The sequence below is a fragment of the Anomalospiza imberbis genome, chromosome 14 (assembly GCF_031753505.1).
Source record: "Anomalospiza imberbis isolate Cuckoo-Finch-1a 21T00152 chromosome 14, ASM3175350v1, whole genome shotgun sequence".
NCBI classification, from domain to species: Eukaryota; Metazoa; Chordata; class Aves; order Passeriformes; family Viduidae; genus Anomalospiza; species Anomalospiza imberbis.
Genome location: NC_089694.1, coordinates 7,816,616 through 7,841,156, shown reverse-complemented (window position 1 = coordinate 7,841,156; position 24,541 = coordinate 7,816,616). Strand labels below are relative to the sequence as shown.

The following is a 24,541-nucleotide window of genomic DNA, read 5'->3' as shown; positions in this document are numbered from 1 at the left end:
TTGGCCATGCAAAGCACAAAAAAAACCTCACCTCAACAGGCCAAGACCAACTGCATAAATTCAATTTTAATTCTGAATTACTTTAAGCTTGCCTGGCTATTTGAATTGACCACCTTACACCACCCAGCTCTCCAGCTCCCTCAAGCTACTGCCTTTACACACAGTGCACCTTTTGACTGATCCATGCTGGCTGTGCAGCCCACCAGCTGCATCACAGGGAAAGGACACAGGACTGCAGATAGAGATTCCCACTGCAGAGGCACCCTTCAGGTCACTTCATCCCAATTCCATACTGAGATTACCTCCAGCTGCTGTTTCTGAAGCACCTCTAAAACAGAAGTCCCATCAGAAGGCTTTGCTTTATATTCTTTCAGACTCCTGAAACTGTCATGCTGGGAGAGGGGAGTTCCCTGCTATGCCTATGTTCACCTGGGAGTGGACTGTGAAACTTTGCTCCAGTTGTTGCACAACTCACCACTGCTGCAGGGGAAAAATCTGCCAAATCCATCAGGAGCAGACACACATGTTGGAGTTAGTCACTGCTCTTAGCTTGCCAGAGGTTCTCTCTGGATTTGGAGGCATGTCTCAATGGGGTATCCACCTCTGGACAAGTATGTTCCTCCAGCAAATCCAGGTTAGAAGCTCAGTTTCTCCTAGCTAGACCTGCACAGAGTGATGCCAGGTATTCTTCTGAGCAGCACTTGGGTAGATGCCCAGCAGGGATCTGGGCTGCAGAGAGGCAGGGCCACTCCAACAGTATGGGAACAAATGCAGCAAATCACTAATTCCTATGCCTTCTGCTCAGACTTGAACCACTACCCCTACATCCACTGACAGCCTGGACAACCTGGTCCTTCCCCTTTTGCATGCTGGTCCAAGTGTTTTCTCTCCCTTCATAACAGAACCAGATTCACTAGCTTCAATCATCTTTAATCCTTAGTAAAAGCAACTGCTGAGCCATCAGCCAATTTACATGCCTTTGACAGCCCTGCACAGCCAAGGAAGCTCTTTGGGGTGTGGTCAGGCCTGGATAATGATCAGCATGATCAGAACTGAACTGTAGCCAGCACCCAGAAAAAACCCAAAATCAGCATCAAACTTGCTCACACCATCAAATAGGAATCAGCCCCTTGATAAAAGCCCAGGAGAGCCATGTCCTCCACAGCAGCATCCAAAATACTGAAAGCTGGGGATATGAACAGAAATTCACAGGGATTCAAGTACACTAATCCCTCTGTCTCACAGATAAAACAGAGAGCAAGCAGCTGAGGATGCTTGGCCACGTGATATCAAATTGCCCAAAGGCTGGAAGGAAGCACAAGTCAGAAGAACACAAATGCTTCCACTCCAATTGCCCATGGAAAGGAAAAAATATAGCTTCTCCAGCCCTCAATGAAATTTCCCCCAACACATCCCTGTCCTCTGAGCCAGAGGTGCCTCTGATGCACATTAAGGGGTAAGATGCAATGCTGGAGCAGAGTGGATGGATGCTTGGTTATTCTCATCTACCAGAAGAAGGCTGAACAGAAACATAAAGCTACTGTGGGACTCAAATGGAAGGAAGAATTAAAAGCTTTCTGCAGCTTTCTGCTTTTCAGCTTACACTCTTCGAAGGCTCCTGTCATGGAAGACCAGGGCCAAGTGGATTGGATGGATGGATGGATGGATGGATGGATGGAGAGGAGACCAACTGCACTCACACACCCCCATCATGCTGCAGGCTCACAGCTACAGCACACAGACCTTGCTCAAAATCTGTTACACATATCTACAGAGTACTTATGATCTACAGGGCACAAGAGAAAACAGATAAAATACTGCTCAAGGCACCACTGAATCAATCCTTAAAAGCCTTTTTGACAAATACTCCTACTAAGTGTTGCATTTTGGCACACCTCCAGTTTTAGTAGAGCAGCTACTCCAGGGTTAGAGAACATTTGAAATCATAACCCACTAGATTGGCTTAACTAACTTTTGAAATAGTTTGTTCATGTCAGTGGAAACAGAAGAGCAATATTCTCATTACCTAGCTAGTGCAACATGGAACAGGTGATCCTTTCACAACATCTCAGGAAAGGAAGAGCTGAACACTCATCTACCTGGAACTTGCAAAAGCAAACAACTTTCAGAGATTATTTAAACTCAAGTGCAAGAAGGTAAAAGAGAGGGGGCTGAGGTCAGGTGTCACTAATGCACTGAAACTCAGAAGGCTTCATTTAAATTCCTGGCTCAGACACAGAAAAGTCATGCAAGCCTCTCAGGAAATTCTTATGTTGATAGTAATTCTTATTCTTGCGCAGTTCCCTAAAAACAAAGAGCAGCATTAACACTTCCTTCTGCTTATTCTGTACCTTAACCATACATGTCTTAAAGAAAGGACCCATTTCTTACCATCCATTGCAAAAACTCAGCATCCCTCATTTTATGAGGGGACTCTCATAGCAATAGTGTAAAAGACAGTGGGTTCCCTGCCAGCATAAGCAAGAAGGAATGAAGTTCACAAGGCTGAGTCTGAGCAACTTTTCTTCCCCAGAAGCGATTGGGACCTGCTTGCTGGGACCTGCAGGTTACCCTCAACATGCTTTAAGCACATGTCTCTTGATTTCCCAATATTTAGCCCCAAAGGCGCCCCTTACAAGGTGGGCTGCAGACCTGAGCCTGCAGCCTGGTTCAGGAGCAGCTGGATAAAGCCCTGAAAAACCCATGCAGCCCAGAACGCTCTCCATCCCCCCAGCACCTCCAGCTCTGCCCTCAGGTAGGGCCTTTGGCAGGTAAAGGGACTGACAGCCAGTGTGCCACGATAAAGCAAGACGCATTACTCAGTCTGTTAAACATTCCCCACCCCCCCAGGTGGGGGAATCAACCAGATCCCTAAATTAAATCACAGTACAGTCACTGCTTATTCAACACCAGCAAACAAGCTCCTGCAAGCCAAACACCCGGCATGACGGTGCTGATCCCTGGCAAGCTGGACAACAGGGAGTTCCAGCTATTAATTTTGGGAGGGTGGGTTCTGTGCCACCTTTTAGAAGGTACAGCTGTGGTCAACCAGTCTGCAAACTGTTTTATCAGTTGAAGCTAAACAGAGCTGTCCGGAAAGAGTACAGGCAAGGCTGAAATTCTGGCTGCCCAGATGATAAACATTCAGAGAAATGTGTCAATTACTGTATTCTTAAATAAGAAACAAAACACTAGAAACTACAAAACATACCCTAAGTGTTGTAATTATGTTTCAAAAGTGTCTTAAACCCCAGGAATTTCAGTAACAGATCTCTAACTAGAAAAAGCCACACATAAAAGAAAAACCATTTTCCATCCTTCCCCTGCTGTCTGTGATCTTGTTTAGAAAGCACTTGGGAAAAAGGGAAAGAAGTCAAATTAACTTGTTTCAGAGCAAGAATGCAACATCAGACTGCAATAAATCAGTGTCACTACGTAGCTGTCCTAGTGGCTTATGAAGTAGGAAAAACCTCTGTAAATTCACCACTTATTTACTGTAGAATAGATGGTGTAGATACTATCTACTCTTCACAAAATCAGAAACATTAATCTCAAAAATTAATGTGAAATGGCCAGAAGTGAAAGAAAGCTGCTGGCTTTGCCTCCCAGGAGGTTGCAATGACAGTGAAATCACATTTAGTCTAACTGCAGGGTGTTCCCCACACTTCTCTATAATTTAACTTAATATGGGGAGGAGAGATAGAGAGCCAAAGACAGCAGTCACCAGTTCAGGATCAGGCAAGCTCTAGTTCATGGCTCTTGGACTTTGGAGAAGCATTAATAACCTCCACAAAATGCACTCTCATTAGCAGGTTTCAAGGTTTCAAAATGCATCTGGCATCAAGGCTAGGAAAATGCATCAGACACTCCTGGAGATGAGCACTGACTTCTCCTTAGGTCCCTTCAAGCTGCTTTGCCTCCTCTTCCTCCTCCTTCTCCCTCCACTTCCCAGCTCAGCCAGTGCCCAATACCCCTAGGACAGATGTTGTGGTTAAAGAGATGTATGCACAGTAAACAGCATGCAACCTCACCACTACTTTGAATTTCAGGAGGGTGTGAGAGTCCTCCAGCTGTGGAAATCATTCTTTAGAGACAGCTGCTTTGCAGAATAAATGCAGGGTAAAATATCTCTTCTTAGCCTTTTGGCTAAGCGATAATATAGTATCAGTTCAATAAAACATAACTTAGCAAAACCTCAGAGCAATACATTCTGTACAAACAAAATTAGGATGTGGAAAAGTTATACTAGAAGTGTTTTACAAGTTTGCAGACAAATGAAGTTTTTCGAACAAAAAATTCACCATTTCAGTTCAATACCTAGAAGTACTGATATGCAAGTGTTTTAAGCTAGTAGTGACTACTAAAGTGTTTAGAGAGGGTCTACACTGGCTTCCAGCATCAGGCATAGCCAGAAACCACAGCAAGCAAGATAACTCCTCTGTTAGGAAATCATACCCTGCCAGCCTGTAATGCCTCATGCCATTCCAGCTGGAATGGCAAGGCAGCATTCAGAGCCCAACCTCTCCAGGTGAGAAGACCCCAAAAAGTTCAGTAGCCACCAGAGCCAGCAGCCTCCAGCCATTTCCTAAAAGCACTCAGAGCTCCTCGCACTTTCTGCAAGACAGAGGTTTAAATATTTAACACTTTAGCATGCAAGTTTAAGCAGCTGTGCTTTGTAAAAGCCTGCTGCAGACTGAGATGGAAGAAGGCGTGTCCCAGAGTCCTGAGGGGACACCCTGAGCCCTCGCCCCAAACACGAGACCCTCGCAGATGCACAGCCGGTGGCAGCCTCGCCGCTGCTGTCCGCACGCGTCAGGTGCACTGATAAACTCCAAACTTGGACACATCGAACCTGAAGTTCGCTCTGCCCTCAGCTGTTCTCCTCTATCTACTACAGCAGGAGGAATCACAAGACTTTTTGCAGAGAGAAGCAAAGCAAAACAAGTCGTTGCAGGACAATCTCTGGCACGGCTCTGCAGCCGCCGCGCCGGCAGCGCGCAGCCAGCCCTTGCCGGGACACCTTCCTCAGCATTCCTTACCGCTCCTCTCTCTCCTCCCCGGGAAGGCGAATCGCTCCCTCGCCCTGCCCGAGCGCTGAAGCGTCTCCCACGCCCCCAGCCCGGAGCCGGGCAGCCAGCATTCCTTGCTCCCTCCCTCCCCGCCCAGCGATGGGAGGTCGCTTCCCAGGGATGCGGTCATGCCGCGAAGAGATGCGCGACAGCGGCCCGAGCATCCCGTGAGCACGGGGCACGCAGAGGGGATTCTCCCCAAAAAACAGCTCGTGGGCTTTTATTGCCTGGCACTTGGGATCAGGAAGCAGTAAGACACAGAGCTTTTAGGTAAGCAAACTATTTTTTTCATTAGTAAAAAACAAAACACAAAAAAAAAAAAAAAAAAAAAAAAACAAAAACCTGAACAAAAAAACCCTCTACTGCTCTTTACTCTTTAAAACAAATGGATTTTGATTTGCTAGCTCTCAGCGTGTCCAGTCAAACAGCAACGCAGAGCTTGTATTTGGCTTTATGTACTTATTTTATGGATGTCTTTGAAACAACCAGAAGCTCACAGAATACTAAGGATCCAGACCTATTTGGCCTTAGTCTGCACTGAAGGAGGATGCTGCCTGCTATTTCACCTCATAGTCCCTCAAAAATGAAAACTTAAAAAAAATTTTTTTAAATGGTCTGAGTAGATTAGATTAAATTAAATACAGAGTTCGGAGCTGGCCCATACTGTAATATATTGTATTACCTCAGCAATTAATCCTTGTCTGCTCTAGATGAAACAGGAACAGACATCTGCTGCTAGCCAGGAAGACACAAGCAACAGAAACACCATGTACTGTGTGCTGCTGATGCAATGAACAGGAGCAGAATCAATCACCAGAAAGGTTAATTTGGCTTTCCAAACTATAATCATATATTTCAGATATTTCTGTTCCTGTTAAGTCCATAAAGTTTGAGCATTTCCATAGCTTAAAGGAAAATATGTCATTTACTAATAAACACAATATTTGAATTAGTAAAAAAATTTGAAGAACTCATGACTGTTCTAAAAATTATGGTCACTGGGTGATTTTTTTGTTGTTTCTCTTTAAAAATTACATCAGCCAAGAAAGTGAGTCACTACCTGGTACCATTTCTTAGGTATCACCTGAAAACTTAGCTTCCAGCTGTAAAGTTTCAAAAGAGGTGTAAAACACACCCCAACAAACAAAACAAATCAAAAAACCTAACCCCAAACCCACAGCCTGCCAGCTTCCTCAGGACGGTAAACATCATGGAAACCAAAATAGAGGGTTTTATGCCCAGAACTGCAGCTGCAACTTAAAAAGAAAGAAGTTGGATTGGAAAAACACTTCTGCAGTCCACAGAGACCAGGCTGAGTGCACATCAGACAGGGTTTAGGGAAGAGCAACTTCAGCTCTGCTCTGACTTGTACCAGCAGCCAGCTTCAGCACTGCATCCACCTCTGAGGGCAGAGAACCCAACTGGCTGCTCTGACCAAAACCAGGGACTGCATCCATCCTGTGAAGTCTAGGGGCAATCATGCAACAAAAATGAAAAAACTCATCTCATGAAGTTTAGCGTGTCCACTTTCCATCCTACATGTGAGTATATTGCAGAGCATAAATTCATCTTTTAAGGGCTAGTGAGGCTTTGGGGCTTGACAGCTCCTGGGGAGAGCATGCCAAGAGCCCAGCTCCCAAACTAGGTTGTGACTTTCCATCATTGCACAAGCAATGTCTGCCTTTGGGGGAAAAGAAAAGCTTCCTCTCCTTGTCTCTGTTATCTGTGTTTCTGGAACAGCAAGGCAGCACCTGCAGGTGTGCAGGTGGCAGATTGGCACTGCAGAGGGAGACACCTAAAAGCCACCAGCCCATGGCTCTTCAGACCTCTGCTTACCCACTTTTCCTTTTCCAGGTACGTGTAAAGCATCCTACAGGGCTATCAGGTATAATCACTCCCTCTGACTGAGAGGGAGAGGACATCCCTGCCCCGTCACCAGCTAGCACAGGTCCTCAGTGGCTCCACCACAAGGAGTTCATTTCATGCACAGTGCACGTGAAATACCCATCTCCTACATTTGCAAAGGATCAGAGACAGCCAGTTTTTCCAGAGCTTTAAGAGCACTCTGCTCTGTGAATACTCAAAATCCAGTCCTGGCGGTCCAACCTGCAATTACAGTCAAACCTAAAATAGCACCTCAGTGGTGCCAGCACCACTCATCCCCACGTCATGTCCCGAGACTCAGCACGCCAGGGTGTGGTGACGGCAGGCAGCGAACGCACAGTTCCCCGGGCACTCCCAGCAGACTTCCTCGACACGCCTGGTCTCACACCACTCCCCACACTCTTCCAAAATAGGAATTTTTTTGGTAGAGCCAGTATACCAGTGTATTTTCCTCTTCTTCCCGCTTTAAAAAGAACCTTTTAAGGAAGAAGAAGGTGCTTTGAGGTGCTCAGGTGACACATCCACTCCCCTGCATGGAATATTGTGATGTAGGTTTATGCATCAAAGAACTTCCAGCACTGGCAGAATTCCTCCAGCACATCATTGCGCAAGGGGACACATCTCCACAGCTCCAGCTGCCAAGTTTCACTGGGAGGCCACTCATACATATTTGCCCTCCAGAAGGTACTCAATGATAACTGTGGGAGTGGCAGCTGCTGCCTTCCAGGTGACAGGGGAGCAGAAAGGGTAAACTCAGGAGTCATCTTTCACCACAAACCCTCAAGAACAGACCCTTTGGCAAAATTCTAGGGAGGAAGGGAGCTCATCCAGTGTGCTGGCCTTTGGCTACAGTGGGCTGTGCAGCCCCACTGCTCTCCCCAGTGAGTCCAGAAGATGACAACCATCTGCTTTTGGACACCAAGTTTTCCTGCCCACTCCAGAAGCAGTGTTTTCCTCACTAACACCAAGACATACCATGCTAATGTTGGAAGCTGTTCAAGATAACTGGTGATGAAATACATGGTGATGAACAAGCCCCTGGGCATGTTACATCTGTCCCAGTGATTTTTGGGATGGGTTTTAACTGCTGGTACTTCTAGCTCCTGCCTAAAATATCTATTTGCTGGGATACAGCCAGCTCCACAGTCAACCAGCCATGGGAGTATAGGAATGCTGGTCCACTCCAGCATCCCCATGCTAGAGAAACCTCCATGGCCAAAGGGCTGGGCCACAGCAGCCTCAGGAGATCCCAGAGCCAACAGAGCATCAGCAGACTTTGGCAAGCCTTCAGGAGCTGCAAAGGTGGCTCAAGCAGCAGCAGCCTCTGCCTGCGCTGGTGCTGCAAATCAAGGGTTTTCAGGAACATCCCCTCTCTTTACAAAAAAAAAAAAAAAATTGAAAGACAGACAGAGAGAAGGCAGAGAGAGAAGGGGAAGAAGTTCTAAAGAGTACCTAACTGAAAGAGAAAATCAGTTAACTTAAATAGTCTGCTTCACCAGAGAAAAAACACTGTGCTCTATGAGCCAGGGCTTTAAACAGCAAAGCTGAGTGACCAGCTTCAAGCCCGTTTTGGACTGACATCAGTGACCATTTACCATGTGCAAGATGTTCCCCTCCTCCAGTTCTGTCCACAATCTCTTTTAAATGTAAGGATTTCAATTAAATTATGAACAGATAGAGAGACTCTCACCTGTGCTTTTATGCACTTTTTGCTCTCTCCCACAGTGCCAACCAATGGCAGTGTATATCCCACCAATGTAAACAGCTATGGAAAGATGTGACAACCAAGGAACAAGCATTTGACCTTAACTCCTCAGTTTATCAGTCTTTCTAAAGAAAAAACAGGTCCATCTTTGCTAGATTTCCCCCTTAAAAGCTTCCTGAGCTGCTCTGTCAGCAAGCCTGTCATCTGGAAGAAAGCAAGACATTAGTCAGGCTCATGCTTATTTAATAAAAACCTTGCATATGCAGGAGGGACTGAAAGTTGGTCTTTATTTAAAAAACGCCTGCAAACTTGAGTATGATTTTGCAGTGCAAAACAGATGTGAGGACTTGCCCGATTTGCCCTGTGCTCCACCAGTGCTCAGCTTAGCAATTAACCAGCTAATTATTCACAGCTTAGATCAGGGAGCCGAGCAGTCACCAAAGAAGTCCACAAGTGTGTCCAGACCACTGCGCAAAGGCTATTTCATGTCTTGCTTTTTCATAAGGAAATCGGGAGGCTTCAACTGATGTCAGCTCCAGGAAATGAGCCACAGGCAGATGATGCCGGAAGCAGGAGGCTTTATATTTAGTACTGAGTCACCCACTTTATTAAATTCAAAAGACAAAAAAAGTGGGTGTGGAGAGGGGATAAGTGGAAAAAAAGTGAACAAGTTATTCTCTGGAGATCATGGGCCATGGGGAGTCTAGCATCGGATAGGGGTTTTTTGTAAAGGGAGAAAGAAATTAAGAGATGACCTGGAAACCCTTTCTGCACGTCCACTGGAAAAGCAGTTGCCAGAGGAGCTGCACTTCCCAGGGCAGAAGCCAGCACTGAAAACACTGCAGGAGTCTGCAGTGCCTTTGGAACTCTCCGGCCAGTCCTGCAGGCCGGAGCAGGGCATCCCAGTTCTGAGGCACTTTCCCATGCTGTCTGCTACATATTGGAGCCAAAGGACAAGCCACTGGAAGGAACTTGGAGTGGAGAATATTTTTAAGCCAGTTTTGCAGCTCCACCTAACCAATCACGAAGGGCACCTTGGAACAATCACAAAGAAAGCACTTTGGGTGATTACAACAGCATCAGATGAAGCCTAATGGCTGTTACTGAAGCACGGGAAGAGGAGCTGCCCTGACACAGTAGAACTGCACCCAGGCAGGACTGACATCATCCAAAGGCCATCCTGTCCCTCTCCTTCTCCTCAGCATTTCAGTCCTCCCACCCTGGCTGGCCGAGGGGTCAAATGGACATCAGCACGAGGAAGATGAGGCAGTGGGCAGAGGGCCCGCTGTTAGCACAGCATCCCAGTTAGAACCAGCTCAGGCACCCCACAGACCAGGCCACTGGAGAAAGAGTGGCACTGGGTCTGGTAGCAGGGTCTTGGAGGCACAAACATACTTCCTCATCTTTCATCTCAGCTGCCGGCTCTGTCCATCACCCAAGTCTGTCCTTGACATGACTTAGGCAATCCTCTGCTCTCTTGGAGAACATGCTCTAGGTAACCATCCACCCTCAGTCACTGCTAAAGGAAATAGTATTTTACACTAGAGCTGCACTACTGCAGAACACAAGCGACTGTCCACACAATATTTCTGAACAGGGAAACCATTTTTAGCAACACTCAGTTTAGACACATCTACAACAGAGAAGTATACAGCATTCATGTGGACTGCATCCTCATGGAATGTATTCATATGGAAAAGCTGCCATTTAATAGAAATGTAGTTCTTTGAACTAAGGTCTTTTAATATACACTAAAGAAAGCTTTAGGAAGCACCAAAAAAAACCAATTGTAGTGCAAACAGTTGCACAATGCAAATTACAGGAGTACAGATTTGTTTAGAAGAGGTTCATATTTTCATACAAATCTGTCATAAGCCTTTTAACTTTCTATCAGTGATACTCTGCAGCCTGAGCAGCAGCAAAACCTTTGCAAAGTTTTCGCTACTTGAGCCAGATTTCGCCCTAAGATTCACTTTCTAAATACTAAAATATAAATACTGTTACCAAAGCCAAGCACTGCACCTCATTTCAACTTTAAAAAAGTCAACTGAAAACAAGAGCTCTCTCTAATGCCAAACACCACCAGGGACTGGCCTACAGGAGCACCCTATTAGATTTCTAATAAAATAGGTGTAATCTTCAAAATAAAACTACAACAGTTAAAAAGATGTGGTTTGTAAAATAGATCCATGGACTGTAGCAAGACTGGCAATTATGCAGAAGCAGAGGTCAGGAACTGCTTAATACCCTTCACCTATATGCAAGAAGAGATTACACCTCTGCAGTCACAGGCTGCTCCGGCCACCAAATGGACATTTGGCCAACTGCTGACCACTGTGCAGACCAGTTTGCTGCACCCACTCCTGGCCAGTGGGAGGCTGTGGGAGATTGCCACTGGGTGGCTCCTAAGTCCCACACAACCCATCAACATCTGCAGGTGAGCTCCCACTGTCAGGAAGGTTTCAGGTACTGACCAGCCTGGGCAGCAGCACACACACACCCAGCCCAGGCAGGGAGGATCTCCAGGAAGGGACTGGTATCTCACCTGGACATCCTGCCAGGGGCACGTGGCTCATCATATTGTGCAAGGGGGCTTACAAGTCCATCTGTGTTGAACTAGCCCAAAATCTCATCTCAAGAGACATTTAAGCTTTTTCTGGTATTTAGCTCAAGCACTTGTTGGCTTCCCTCCAACTGCTCTTTTGATCTCAGACTCCAACAGAAAGCCTCCTATAGGGTGGACTCACTGGACAGGGTAACTCCAGGGGCTACTCCCACAACTACTGCACTCTTTTCAAATGTGTAGAAAGCTGGGGTAGAGCTGGATTACCACTCACACACACACTGTAAGTTGTCACCCACAGCCTTCAGGTCCCTAGAGTTCAATCTTCACACACAACTCATTACACTGTTAATTAGGAAGCCATCTCACATTCTCCAGATCATAAAAAACAGCTACTAGTAGCAGACTGATCTCTGTGCTGTGAAGCCAGTCTTTGCTTTGACAGGAGAATTCTTATATTCTCTAGTCTGTTGCTGCTGTTGGGTTTAATGCTTTATGCATTAGTATTAAAGAAACCCTCATCCTAGAAGTTAACAAAACAAAACCAAAAACCAAACATCTACAGATCCTACATAAAGTCAAACAAGGCATGGTATTTGATAGAAGGCATGAGCTCAGGCAGAAGAGGTAGATCTACAGCTGGGAGCCATGACACCACAAGGTTCAACATGGATTACACCAAAGAGGTCCAAATGCTGAGCAAGAATATCAGCTGTGAGCGTTACACGTGAAAGGGCAATGCACTAAAGAAAGTGCAATGCCTTGCTATGTGCCAACTTGATATCAAACCAGTGCACAAGAGCTTTAATTGCTGAAGCAAATCATTTACTGATACTGGTTGTAAAGGCTCTTGCATAACAGCGGGTTTCAAGGACTGTACAGGGCAGAATCTTACTTCATTTCATGCCTTTCAAAACTCTTTTTATACAGACCTTCAGAACACAGGGAGCAAAGGGACCAACTAAAACAACCCTATATAACCCAAAAAAAGTGTATATACTACTTAGAGAAATGGAAGGAAGGGGAGGGAGGAATAAATGTTGTTGCCATTAGTGATGGATCTAGCTGATGTAGGCTGGGCACCGCCATTACCATCAGTCCAGCACAGCTACAGTAACTTCTGGGAGCTTCTTAGCTGGGCAGAAACAATGTCAATTTTTCAAGTTTTCAGCAAGAAATCTTACTATGTCGCCTTTGCTTGAGCATTTGGTTTATATAATACAGTGGCAAGAGCCCAGCTGGAAATCAGATCAACAAGAACATTAAAAGGGGTGGGCAAAAGAAGGGCAGGAGCAGGATTGCACAGGAACCTCCCATCCATGTCCCCAAGGAAAACTTAGTCCCAGCCTCAGCCAAACAGTGCAGAAAGGAACAGGCTAAAGTTTAGGTCAGACATTAAGGCTGCTTATTCAAAGTATTTTCAGTCTTCAGAAGGCCTGGTTTCCCCTCTCTCCTTATGGAAAGGTGAATTCTGTCTAAGTGAGGATTCAGAAACTTGCTTGTTATTACCAAGAGCACTGAGAAACGTGAATGTTTTGTAAATGGATTTCTATTTATTCTCTACTGACCTTCAGAATGTTGCTATCTCAGAAACAGTTCTTAAAAGCAAGGGCAAACTTTCTCCCCGAATGCCTGCCCAATACCAATCACAACAGGGTAACTTTATATACAACCACAACAACCTATTTATTCCCTAAAATAAAGTCCTCACAATCCATTCTTGGAGGCAAAATATTTTGTGCAAAATTCAGGAAAAAAACAGCTTAATTGAAATATTGTTTTGGAACTCACTTCCTTTATTTCTGCGACCAGCTGGAGACAAGCACCTTGTTCTGTGCTGGGTCAAGGAAATGTTTAACTACAGGATTTATAGCACAATATATATGTGTATATATCACCACAGCACTGCAGCTGCTCAACAGTTATAGCAGAAGGCAAACACTGGTTCAGCCCAAGGAAAACAGGGATGGGCTGGAATATCAGCCTGCTCACTAACATCTTGCTGCAAAGGCTCCAAGGCAGGAGAACATCCAAGCCGGTCCCTGGGACAAGACTCAGCATCCTGGAATCTCAAAACCACAGCCCTGTTCCAAACCCAAACAACACTCCACAAACCCCTCCTGGCTGATTAGCAGGAAGGAGCACAAGATTGCGATGGCAGCATAAACAAGGACCCAGAATTTATGATCTTTCAGATCCAGCTGAAGCACTGCTTCACAAAATATGAATGCCAATTACAGGGATGGGTAGCTTGAATTCAAGTTTCCACTTGGTTAGCTCTGCACTGGACAGACTGAGAACTTTGGTGCTTGCCCAGCAGTTTCATCTGCCTAGAGGGGCTGCATCGAGATCTTCCATGAGAACAGGACAGAGACTGTGAAAACCCATGGGACCTCCTCCAGTTCCTGACCTTCCCAGCAGGGCAGAGTCAAAGGCAACAAGTTCAGTCTTACTGTTTGTGAAAGTAGAGCAGGACACTCTTCTACCTTGTAGTACAGAAAAGAGAGTGGAAGAGGCAGATCAGCAACTCCCCATCCCTGTTATTTTGAGCAGAATCCATGGAGCAGAAGTCCTGGTACATGGGCTTCTACTACCAGGGCTGGGAGAGTACCACATGCACCAGCAACATCACTGAGGCAAAGATCCACACAAACATCAAAAAGCCCCAAATCTGATCAGAAAAGGTACTTTGAGGGAATGAGCACATAGAAAAAAAGGACTACAGCTATAGTTTTCAGATAACAAAACAGGCAAGGAATAACATTAAAATGGCACACAGGTGACTGTGCAAACTTGTTTCAGGAACAACCCACTGCACATCACCTTCCATCTAATCCAGACAGGACACAAGCTTCTTTTATCCAAGGTCTTTAGTCTGAATTTCAAACATCTTGTGCATTCAGCTGTAGAGAGCCCCTAATTTAACCATTAAAATATTGGCAAAAAATAAGCCACACAGATATAATGCAGAATCACATGCCTTCCTATTTGCTTTCTAGAGTACAGAAATTTCTACAGTATTTCTACAGAAATACTTTTCATATGTCAACCTTCAGGGAAAAAAAAAAAAGGCAAGAGAAAACAAAGGGGATTTTTCTATAGCTTCCTCTCCCACTACCTCAAAGAGACAACAATTTCAGTAGCAATCCAAGAGGATGTCCCCAGAACTCTGCAATCAATTCTTTCTATTTCCCCCTAGCAAGACAGTGTCCCCATCATCTGGACACAAGGCAGGACAAGCAGTTCTAGCACACAAAACTCCAGCAGAAGCACAAAACAAACCGGACATAGGCCAGGGGCAGGATTACCTGCAGCATCTGAGCCACAGCCCCATTCTACAGCTGGTATGGCAAACACTGATATAAGCCAGCAGCATTTCTGATGTTGCTCAGCCTGTCTCATCTACCACATTATCAGATATTCTTTATGCTTTTCCCCAAGTTGGTGTTTTGCAGGTTTTTCCTTGTCTTGACCTGACCCTGCAGTGGGCAGCAACTCACTTTGCCTTGTGTAAGTTCCTGTATTTATACAATTTTTTAAAACAGCCTGGCTAGCATATTTTCAATAAAAATCTGGTTTCCTCTAGAAAATAAAAAAAAGTCTGTAGTAAAGACCTAACAGAAGGAGTCAGTTTTCAGTTTTTCCACTTTAAGAATTTGATATACAAATAAATAGCCTCTTGACTATCAAAGCAAAAAGCACATCTGAGTTAGACAAAGGCTGAAAGCTCATTCCTAGGCTTTGGGAGAAATAAAATCTTTCTAGTGTCCTTCTACAGACAGTTTCATGTCTATTTACAAAGGTTTTATGAGACAATACAATATTTCACATTTTTAAGTTTTTTTTTTACAGTCTACTATAGAATGGAATTACCAGAAACAGCACAGGCCAAGGCAGAGTCTACAAAAACTGAAGAGAAGGCAGCATTTTCCCTGATTACAGAGAGACCTTTGATCACCAAGGTCATGTAAACCAGGCACACAGAGCAGGCCAGTCATTAACAGCCATGGAACAGGCACTGGGCAGAGTCTCTCTGCCCTCCTCTCATCACACTCCCCTGCTCATTTATTCCCACCCCTGCCCTAAACAACCATAAAGGCTGTGGCTAAGCTGGAGGAATTGCCAGGCAGCACCGCCTGCTTCCAGATCCTGGGTCAGCTACATCCTGCCTTTCCCCACGGAGCCTGCCAGCAGCATTTCCTACCACCCTGGAAAAGGACTCACTCACTGCCCCACCAAGCATGGCCAAGGACAGTGGAAAACAAATGATGCAGCACAAGAAGTCAACACTTGAGGTTCATGAGGCAGAGGACAGATGCCCAGGACAATGAGACACCCAGATGTTCCCTCTGCTATCCCATGGCCAACCACTCAGACTTGCCTAAGAAGCTTGGGTTTGAGGCCTGGCTTCTACAAGAGGCAGCGGGGGATTGAGATCACCATACCAGATACTGGTCAGCCTCTTGCCCTCAATGTTTTTTCTGTTTTATACAAAGAGAGAGAGAGGAGTGTGCAGCTCAGGTCTGGACAGACAGGACTGAGTTGGAGGCTGTGGGGCAGTCTCCTGGCCACTGGACATCCCTGCAGCACCTGAGCCGAGACATTCCTAAAGCGGCAACCTAATGCATAGGCTGTGGACTAGAGTTTTCAATTGTTTCAGGTCCTTCAAAAAGCACAGCTTAACTTTGATCAACATCTATGATAACTACGTGGCTGGCAGTCAGACATCTGGCTCTGTACCTTTCCAACAGTGGTCACCTTAGCACTTAATTAGCAGCAAACAGATTTTCTGAGGTATTTTATAGCTGAAGGGCTTCCTGTGGCTGCCAATACCCCAGAAACCAAGACATAGATGTGTACAGTTTTCAGCCTGATGAAAAGGAAGACTATTTTTAATCCAAGCCTACGTAGGGTGGGGCTCAGTCTCCAAAAAGGCCAAAAAGCCACTATAATCCACAAGACCAGTGCCTGGCAATCTTTGCTTGCAGGCTGATGTCTGTTCTATTTTGGGGATGGGAGGAATTTAGAATAAAAAGATATATAAATTAAAAACAAAGGAGGCTATGAAAAGTGAATAGAGGGAAGGGCCAGACTTATCCTGTGTATTTTGGTCAAAAGAACAAGGCTCTAAAAGAACACAAATCAGAATTACTCTATTTTACATTTCCCACAGTAGTTTGTAATTTATAACATGGGCTGAGGAGAGTACAGCCCCAGTATATTTTTTACAGGAGGAAAAGCCAATCCATGGCTCCTTCCACAGCAGTGAGACCCTTGGGAGGACAAGGCAGGAAAACAGTCACCAGCCACAGACATACCACCAGGATCCCATCCCATTCCTATCTCAGACACCAGTACGACAGCTGTTGGGACATCTCACTGTTTTGTGCAGTTGGGACTGCAAAAAAGGCAAAGCAGAGGATTGGAATCTGACAAGTTTTGCTTATTTAGGGCTTATGGCCAACAGGCAACCAACCCACTAAAGGCAGAGATTTTTTGTACTCTCAGCACCTAAACAAATCCAAGATCACATGGACTTCAGACATACCATACCTCTAGGTTTTATTTGCTACAGACCCTGTCTTAACTTGGCATTCAAGCCAACTCAACACAGCCATTTACTTTGCCACATTAGCCCCACATTCCTTGCAGTGCACAGGTCATTTGTCTAAAAGCAGATACAGACAGCCTCTCTCACTGTCTTCAGGTGCCCCTTTACCACCCAGCTATAAACTGTGAAACACTTGCATAGGCATCAGCATCTCTACAGCTCCTTCTTCACCTGGCCAGGGCTGGATCATTAACCCAACTACAGAAGTCTGCAATTAATTCTCCTGGCAGAAGGCAGAAAGGGTAGGATGAAGAGATGTACACAGGGATAAGTGGAGGACCAACAATGATGAACCTCAAGCACTGCTATTGCTATCACTTTGGTCACAGACGTCTTTAGAAAAAAAGCCAACATCTAAGCAACATTGTGAAGTTTAACCCAAACATTATGTATAAGCGTAGCAGCAAAACTGGATGTTGAACACCTCAATACAACTTCATCCTTCCTTGTTCTACACATAAGTAACCTCATCAACTACCTCCTCTCTCATGGACAACAGTACAGGCAGTCCGTGATGAGGAAACAGTGAATGAGACAGTTAACTCTACTGTCAACTTCAAAAAGAAAAAACAAAAAAGCTTACTTAAAACATCAGTAACTAGGCCTCCCGCAGAGACACTACACTCTATCTTCTCTTGAAGATCACAGTAATAGTCTCTCTTCCCAGCTATTCAGTGGGGATTCCCAGCAGCATCTGTGAGCTGTCACTCTTTTTACAGGAACAAAAAACCTACTGAAACGGCAGGAAAAACAGCTGTAAGCATTTCAGAGAAGGAAATGAGACAAGGAGACTGGTTAGAAGCATATGGCCCATATGGATTGACATGAGCAATCTGCAGCAGTCCTAACCAGAGCTTCCCATTTCAGACAGTTATCCTGCTCCCCACATCCTCACATGCATGTCAAATCAATCGTTATTTTATTTCTTTCATACTAACTCCCAACTGCTACTAGTGCACAGGCCACCACAGCCCATGGGGACAGCCTGGGTGTTGCAGGAGGAGTCAATTTGCCCCCAGGAATGCGCACACTGCCCAGCAGCACAGGGTGTTGGAGAGTGCAGACCAGCCAGCACAGGGGGACACAAAGAAGGGAACCTAAAGCAAGCAGCCCACTGGCCAGGTATGCTGCATTTCATGGGCAGTGGTCACCCTCATGGCCCAGCTGCTGAAAGGTAGAGACAAACCAACAGGAATCAGCTGGCAAAACAAACAAAAGGGAAAAAATGACCGTGGATAGCTCCATCTCTGCTGATAGTAGCTCTCCTGAGGGCAGGGAAGCCCCCTTTTCATCATCATGCCACTCACAAACCCAGTGCAAAACTAGCTTTAAGTAGCCCAGGCATGAACCCACAAACCCAGACAGGAAACCCTAGCTGTTAGAGGAGCACATGTGATAGAATTCTTCCAAGCAGGCCAGACAGGACTTGCTTGTCATCCTTGGCATTTTTAATCCATTACCAAAAAAAGCCAACAGATTTTAGATTCCCGGGAGACCAGTGGATGCCACAGTAACTGAGTGGACTGGCTGGCCACCACGCCTCAGCACCCTGCCCAAGGAAGTCCACACCCTGATGGGAACAGAACTGCTGGGAGAAGGTAGAGCAGGCAAGCAAACAGTCCTGATGACAGCGCAGCTGCCGGTCAGCACTGATGTCAGTTGTGGCTAGCACTGATGTCAGATGTGCCCACCTCAAGGAAAAGCTCTATCACCTCCAAATAAAACAGTGTGGCACTAGCAGAGTACAGATGTGCATGTCTTCTCCTCCCACCCCACTCTCCAGGCCTATTAGGTAGGGACTTCTGCCTTCAGCTCCATCAATTAACCACATTTTCTTGTTTAGCTGGTACAGGTTGCTCTTTACATGGCTGACAAGATCATACAGGAAACACACCACACACCTGAAATCTCAAACGCAGTATCTGCTGCCCCAGCAGGGCTCTGCAGCCACAAACACATAAAGTCCCATCTTTTGGCTATAATCAAATCATCTCTTCAATTGACAGTTAAAAGAGTGGGCCTCCATCACCCTCCCTAGGCAGCATGTCCCCAGTGTCACAGCACACCCACCCCAGGTGTGCCAGTGCCATTTGCCAGTGGAGATGGGCTGGAATGGGGGCTGCAGCACAGTGAGATGAGGAAGGAGGATTTCTGACAGCCAGGATCCCCTGTCCCCAGGCTGATGGCACAGAGTGGCAACGCCACCCAGGTAAAGCAGAGGAAATCTACACCTTCAGCCCTTCACTTGGGAAGTATTTGCACAAACCAGAAGACTTTCCACAGAGCATTCTGCAGTGCTCCAAGTGGATCTCACAACACATGGAAAGGCGCTATCCAAGTCTCCACTTCATAGAAACTTGACCTAGAAGAAGGAAGGATATCCAGGGCAGGAAACACTAGCAAGGACAGGAGAGGCTTGACCCATCACCTACAACCTGAGCATTGAAGAGCACAAAGGCAGCTGACAGGACTGAAGCTGAACTAATGCTACTGTGTCTAAACACCGCCCACCTCATACTTACTCCCTGCACACGGGAGATACCTATTTTTAATTCAATAAGTCCAAGAGAGACAGTACACCCACAGGCACACCCAAACCCCTGTGTACGGAGCAGGGGACACAACAGTAGTTCATTCCTGACCAGCAGTCACACCGCTGAAAGTGATTACAGCAGCCCAGTCACTGTCAGCTGAGCTGCTGCTGCTCAGAGGACCTCCTGAGCATCATTTCTCCCAGCCACAGCACCCAGGGCCCAGATACCGGCCCATCACAACTGCCTTCAGCTTTCACACTTCCCACCTACTTACCCACCAGCAGCAAGAGCAGCAGGTACCTCTGGGTTAGAAAAGAGCTTTAACGGTGCAAGCAGGGGCAGCTGCTTCTGCACCAGAGCCGGAGCAACTCTCTGGGATGGTCACAGGGTAAACAGTCCTTTCATACCCTCCCCTACCGGCAGTGCTGCGGGCAGAGCTCTGCCAAGACATTACCCACCACAAACACAACCACTGCTGCTTGTGCAATAACCCAATTCCCAAAGTGCCAACAGGAATGTGTGTGCAAAGATGTCGACAGATGCTTATCAAGGGGCTTGGGGGCCACGGGTAGGTGATGTTGTGACATTTGTTACAGTAACCCAACAAATTAATTCAAGGTTTAATTCAACCTTGCATCACCCTCATTACAATAGCTGGTGTCAGTTTTGCAACATGCTTGAAAAAAAAGACATTCAGGAATGTTTTGCTTTGCGCATGCATTGAGGCTATTCGGTAAACTTTTAAAATTCAATATCTACCTTTCACACATCTGCTGGTAGGGGTTTCTGGATTCACGTTTGGCTTTTTTGATATAATTAGCAACTTTATTTACGTCATGAGCTCAATGTCCAAAAAGATACACAGATCACTAAATGCACAGTAGTATTTAGTCCAGAAAGTGTTGAGCATACAAAGACCAGTAATTGGTTGATACATATTATCACATCATGTTGTGGCTATTCCCAATTTGACAAGAAACTTAAAAGAAAGTTAAAAATTAATATCTGTTATTGCACCAGGCAGGTTGATAGCCTGTCAGTCTCATGTTTAAACAGCTGGCCTGAAGAGATGAGAATCTGCTTTTTTAATGCTGAACTACTGCTCTAATATAAGTGGAGCCAGAGCAATATTCAAAAGCCTGAACAAACATCAACTTAAACTATGTTTCTTCTGCTGCTTAGTGCTACTTGGTGGTACAGAGAAAAAAAAAAAAAAAACCACAAGTATCAGCCACACAAATGTCACCTGTCCAACCCTCTGCAAACTGCACAGCAACACTGTAACAGCTGGCATCTCCCTCCTTCCTTTCCCACCTTTGCTTTCCAGTCTCTTTGTGATCAGAAGCACCACCATAATCCCTGCACAGGGTTAAACTGCCTCCCAGCGTGGCAGGTCAAGAGCTGCCCTTGTGAACACCATTAAGAGAGCCAGGACTGTGCTTTGCAGGGCGCTGATGGATCTGTACAAAACCTGTGCTGGAATCATACAAGCAGGCTTGATGCTGCCTTTCCATCACCTCCTCTGCCACAGGCAATTCACAGGCAAGAAAATCAAGCTAACAGGCCGGTATCTAAAAAGGGACAAATGTCTTCAGAGAATTCCAATCGACATCTCTCAGTTTTATGAAGCAAAGAGAGGCAAAACACTGTAACTTAAAAAAACAAACAAACTCCAACCACAAACAAGAAATACCTCATACTGATATAAAGCAGAACTTACTTGGTCTTTGGCTCTGCTGAAAACACGGCCCCTTTGTGTTTCACCACCTATTATTTAATGCTGTGTAAAATAAGATTACCAAGAACATTATCTGTGTCTTGGGACACGTCACCAAATAAATTAGCACCACTTTAAATATCACCACCACGACAACCTCAGGTGTGAAATGAGCTACTGATCACATCATCTACTTAGATAAGGAAGCACATTACAGTATCTGTGATGGGCACACCCTCCCTAAACGCACTGCCAATCATGTAAAAGAAAAGTATTTATCTTCTCCCAATGCACTATGTTATACTTTGTCAAAAATGCCATAACGAAGTTCTAAGTGGAGTAGTTGCAGTTTTACCACACAAAAAGTGTAGATAAAGTGGTTCACAAGGCACACAGATCACTTAGATCATCAGCAGCTGCTTAAGCACAGCGCGGAATTAACTGCTCCTAACATCCCTTCCAATCAGCCACCGAGCAGCGCTCTCCTTCGCTTCCCTGAAGTCAGAACGGTTTTATTTCCGCTTCTCCAAAGCCATTGAAGTCACTGCACTAGAAAGCCAAGTAAACACAGGAAAGAGTTACTAGAAGATCCTGCATGAGTGGATTCTGCACAAACTCATTTAACAAGACTGCAATTCCTTCACTCACCATCTTAATCTCACAACAACTGAAACCCGGAGCAGAGAAGTCAGTAAGGGAGCCCCAGGGGAAGGGCTCCCTCTGCATTTATCCAAATACCTAACGAAGTCATCGGTCCCCAGAGCCCTGTCCACTGTAAGGCTCATCTAGCCAAAACTGCTAAATAGGTTTCTGGAGTTTGGGACATTTCGAATCTGGGGAGATGTTTGCGTATTTTACAGGAGGGGAAACTTCATCAGATTAACTTTGATAAGAGAACAAAGACCCTGATTAAACACAATTCTTTATAACCTGCACTGAATAACTGAATTTAATAATCACATTATGATCTCTTAGCTCAGACAAAGAATGAGTAATTCATCTTTCACAAGCAAAAAATTCCTTCAAAGGAGCTTGGTTACAACCAAGCAACATCCTCAAATTGTTAAACCGTTGGCAAGATTAACAGGCTATGATAACAACAGCGTTTGGAAAAGGTTTCATTTAACAAATTATTTTATTACCCTTTTTTTTTTTTCAAGAGCTATTTAGCTGCAAACAAACAGATCTGGAATTTTAAGTCTCTGTGTGTGCACACACCCCTCATAAGGCCATCAAACACCCCCAGGGCAGAATCAGCTGCAGAATATTGCACCCAAGGGACTTGCCTTGTGTCCACTAATCCCCCTGAATCACTGCTCTCCACTCACAAACTACCAGCAGCTCCTCTTTGCACAAAATTTCTTTTCAAAACAGATTGAATTTCTATACATCATTATGCACAGCACTAGCACATGCTGATCTCGGTAACTATTCCCTCTTTATATCCAGGTTCCAGCTGTTGTCTTTAAAGTTACTCTGAGCAAGTCTCCCTGCATTAAGGAGTTTTGCTTCTCAGGTTACCAGGCTCACTGGAGAAGTCACAAGTGCTACTGGCTGAACAATGGCTCCAAGTTGTCATGCAAAAGCAATTTACTTGAGATATCTATTATCTTTTATAGTCGCTTCTACAGATTGACCAAAAACAGGAAGCCCAGCTCTCACATTCCACTGGAATTGTGTAACAGCAAAAACAACCTCAAAGGCTGATTCAGTGGCATTTGCTGAGATCTATACCAGCAGCTCTCCTAAGAAATCAGGGAGTCCAAGTGATGCCCTGCTTGAGGTACGGATGCTCTTACAGAGCAGGCACATGCAGCCTGTCCCAAAGAAGCATTAACTGGAGGTCGGTTCCCATGCACATGTTTCACCACTATTTCTACTAAGAAAAACTTATAACTGGAGCACAGTCATGCCTGCAGAGTTGTTACCTCTGTGAGCACTGGGACTTGATGTTATCCATTACAGTATTTCCAGGCAGCATCAGGGTGCCCCAGCAAAGGAAAGTTTGAAGCTTTAAGTCCTGAAAAATTCCCTGCTCTTCCTTTTCCCTTCCCAGGCTCCCAACAAGAAGCCATTGTTAGGGGGAGTAGGGTGACACTTCCTCTCCCAGTCCAAATTAGAGATGTATAAAAATAAACCCACACAGCTATCCCACGACTTCACTTTATTTCACCCCGCTTCAATCAGATGAGAAGTCGTTCCCATTTCCTCACACTCTCTGCTTTGGGAATACCACCCTGCACAAAAGATAAAAGTGAAATACAAATCGAACCCCTTTTCAGTACCGCTCTGCGGGAACCCGCAGCGGGAAGCGGCACCTCCCCGCCCCTCGGCCGGGTTCTGCTTCTCCCAACTCGCACAAAGCCCCAAGTCTGCCGCAGCCGGGGCTCCATCCCAGCGCCGAGCCCCGGCAGCGGCCGCGGGCAGCGCATCCCCTGGGCCGGGCCCGCCGCGTCTCAGCCCGGGGGTGAAGTTTTCCAGGGGGATGAATCAGACAAGTGCCTTTTCATCGCCGCGGGGAGCTGGGAGCGGCGGCAGGAGCGCGCCCGGCGGACGCGTCCCCCGCGTCCCGCCGGCACCGACGCGCTCCGGGCTCCGCGCCCGCCCCGGCTCCGCGCCCGCCCCGCCGCCCCACTGCCCCGGAACCCCTGGGGACACGCCTGGTCGGCAGCGGAGCGGGGTGGCAGCGAGGGCCGGGCCGGGCCGGGCCCGGCGGAGCCGCCGTGGCCGGTCGGTGCCTCCTCCCCCGCTGCCGCCGCCGCGGCCGGGATGCTCCCCGCGGGCTGGCGCACGTCCAGCGGCGGGGCGAGCGCCCGCAACTTTCCCCGAGTTGGAGCCGCGCCGGAGGAGCCGCGGGAGCACTCACCGTCCGTGCCGCTCCGAGCCGTCCCGCCGCACCGGCCCCGCCCGCTGCCCGCGCTCGGCGCGCCCCGGCCCCGCCGCCCCGGCCCCATTGGGCCGCCCGCCCGCACATCACGGTGCCCGGCGCTGCGAGTGGGCGGCCGCGGAGTCACTCAGGGCAGGGCAGAGCTGAGGCTCCAGCCAGGGCACGCCCCGTCCTCGTCCCTGCAGCCGTCGGGCTGCTCTGCTGTGGCTTCACCCCACCGTTCCCCGCCTTCATCCCCGCATGCATCCATCCTCATGCCCTGCGTGTATCCCCAATCCCGCGCACGCCTCACTTCTGCCGGTAACCATCCCTCATTCTTCTCCTTGTGTGCAACTCTCCTCCAAGCAGGCGTTCTTTCTTCTCTACAGGCATCCCCTCCTTCTGTGCTGTCCCTCCTCCCCTGCAAGACTGCGTCCTGTCTCCCATGCACAGGCAGCCCCGGCTGCCTCAGCCCTGCCACGCAGACAGAGGAGCTCTGGGCTTCACTTGCAAAATTCCCCTTGTCCCCCCAGGAATAACCCTGCGGGCGGATGCTGAGGATGTCCAGGGGAAGCTGGCGCTGGTGGGCACA

General features: G+C 46.7%; 1 protein-coding gene across 6 annotated transcripts in view; it reads right to left on the bottom strand.

The window, feature by feature from the left end:
* The window catches only part of PLS3 (plastin 3), a 50,396-nt gene extending 26,301 nt beyond the window's left edge, over positions 1-24,095 (bottom strand). For 2 of the 6 annotated variants that reach the window (XM_068204738.1, XM_068204743.1), the window contains exon 1: positions 23,950-24,095. The gene's annotated coding sequence lies outside the window, so the exon portion shown is untranslated. Of the gene's footprint in view, positions 1-17,415; positions 17,568-21,086; positions 21,147-23,225; positions 23,321-23,949 lie in introns of those variants that run through there. The other 4 variants (XM_068204739.1, XM_068204740.1, XM_068204742.1 and 1 more) reach the window with 4 other exon arrangements.
* Positions 24,096-24,541: the final 446 nt, after the last annotated feature.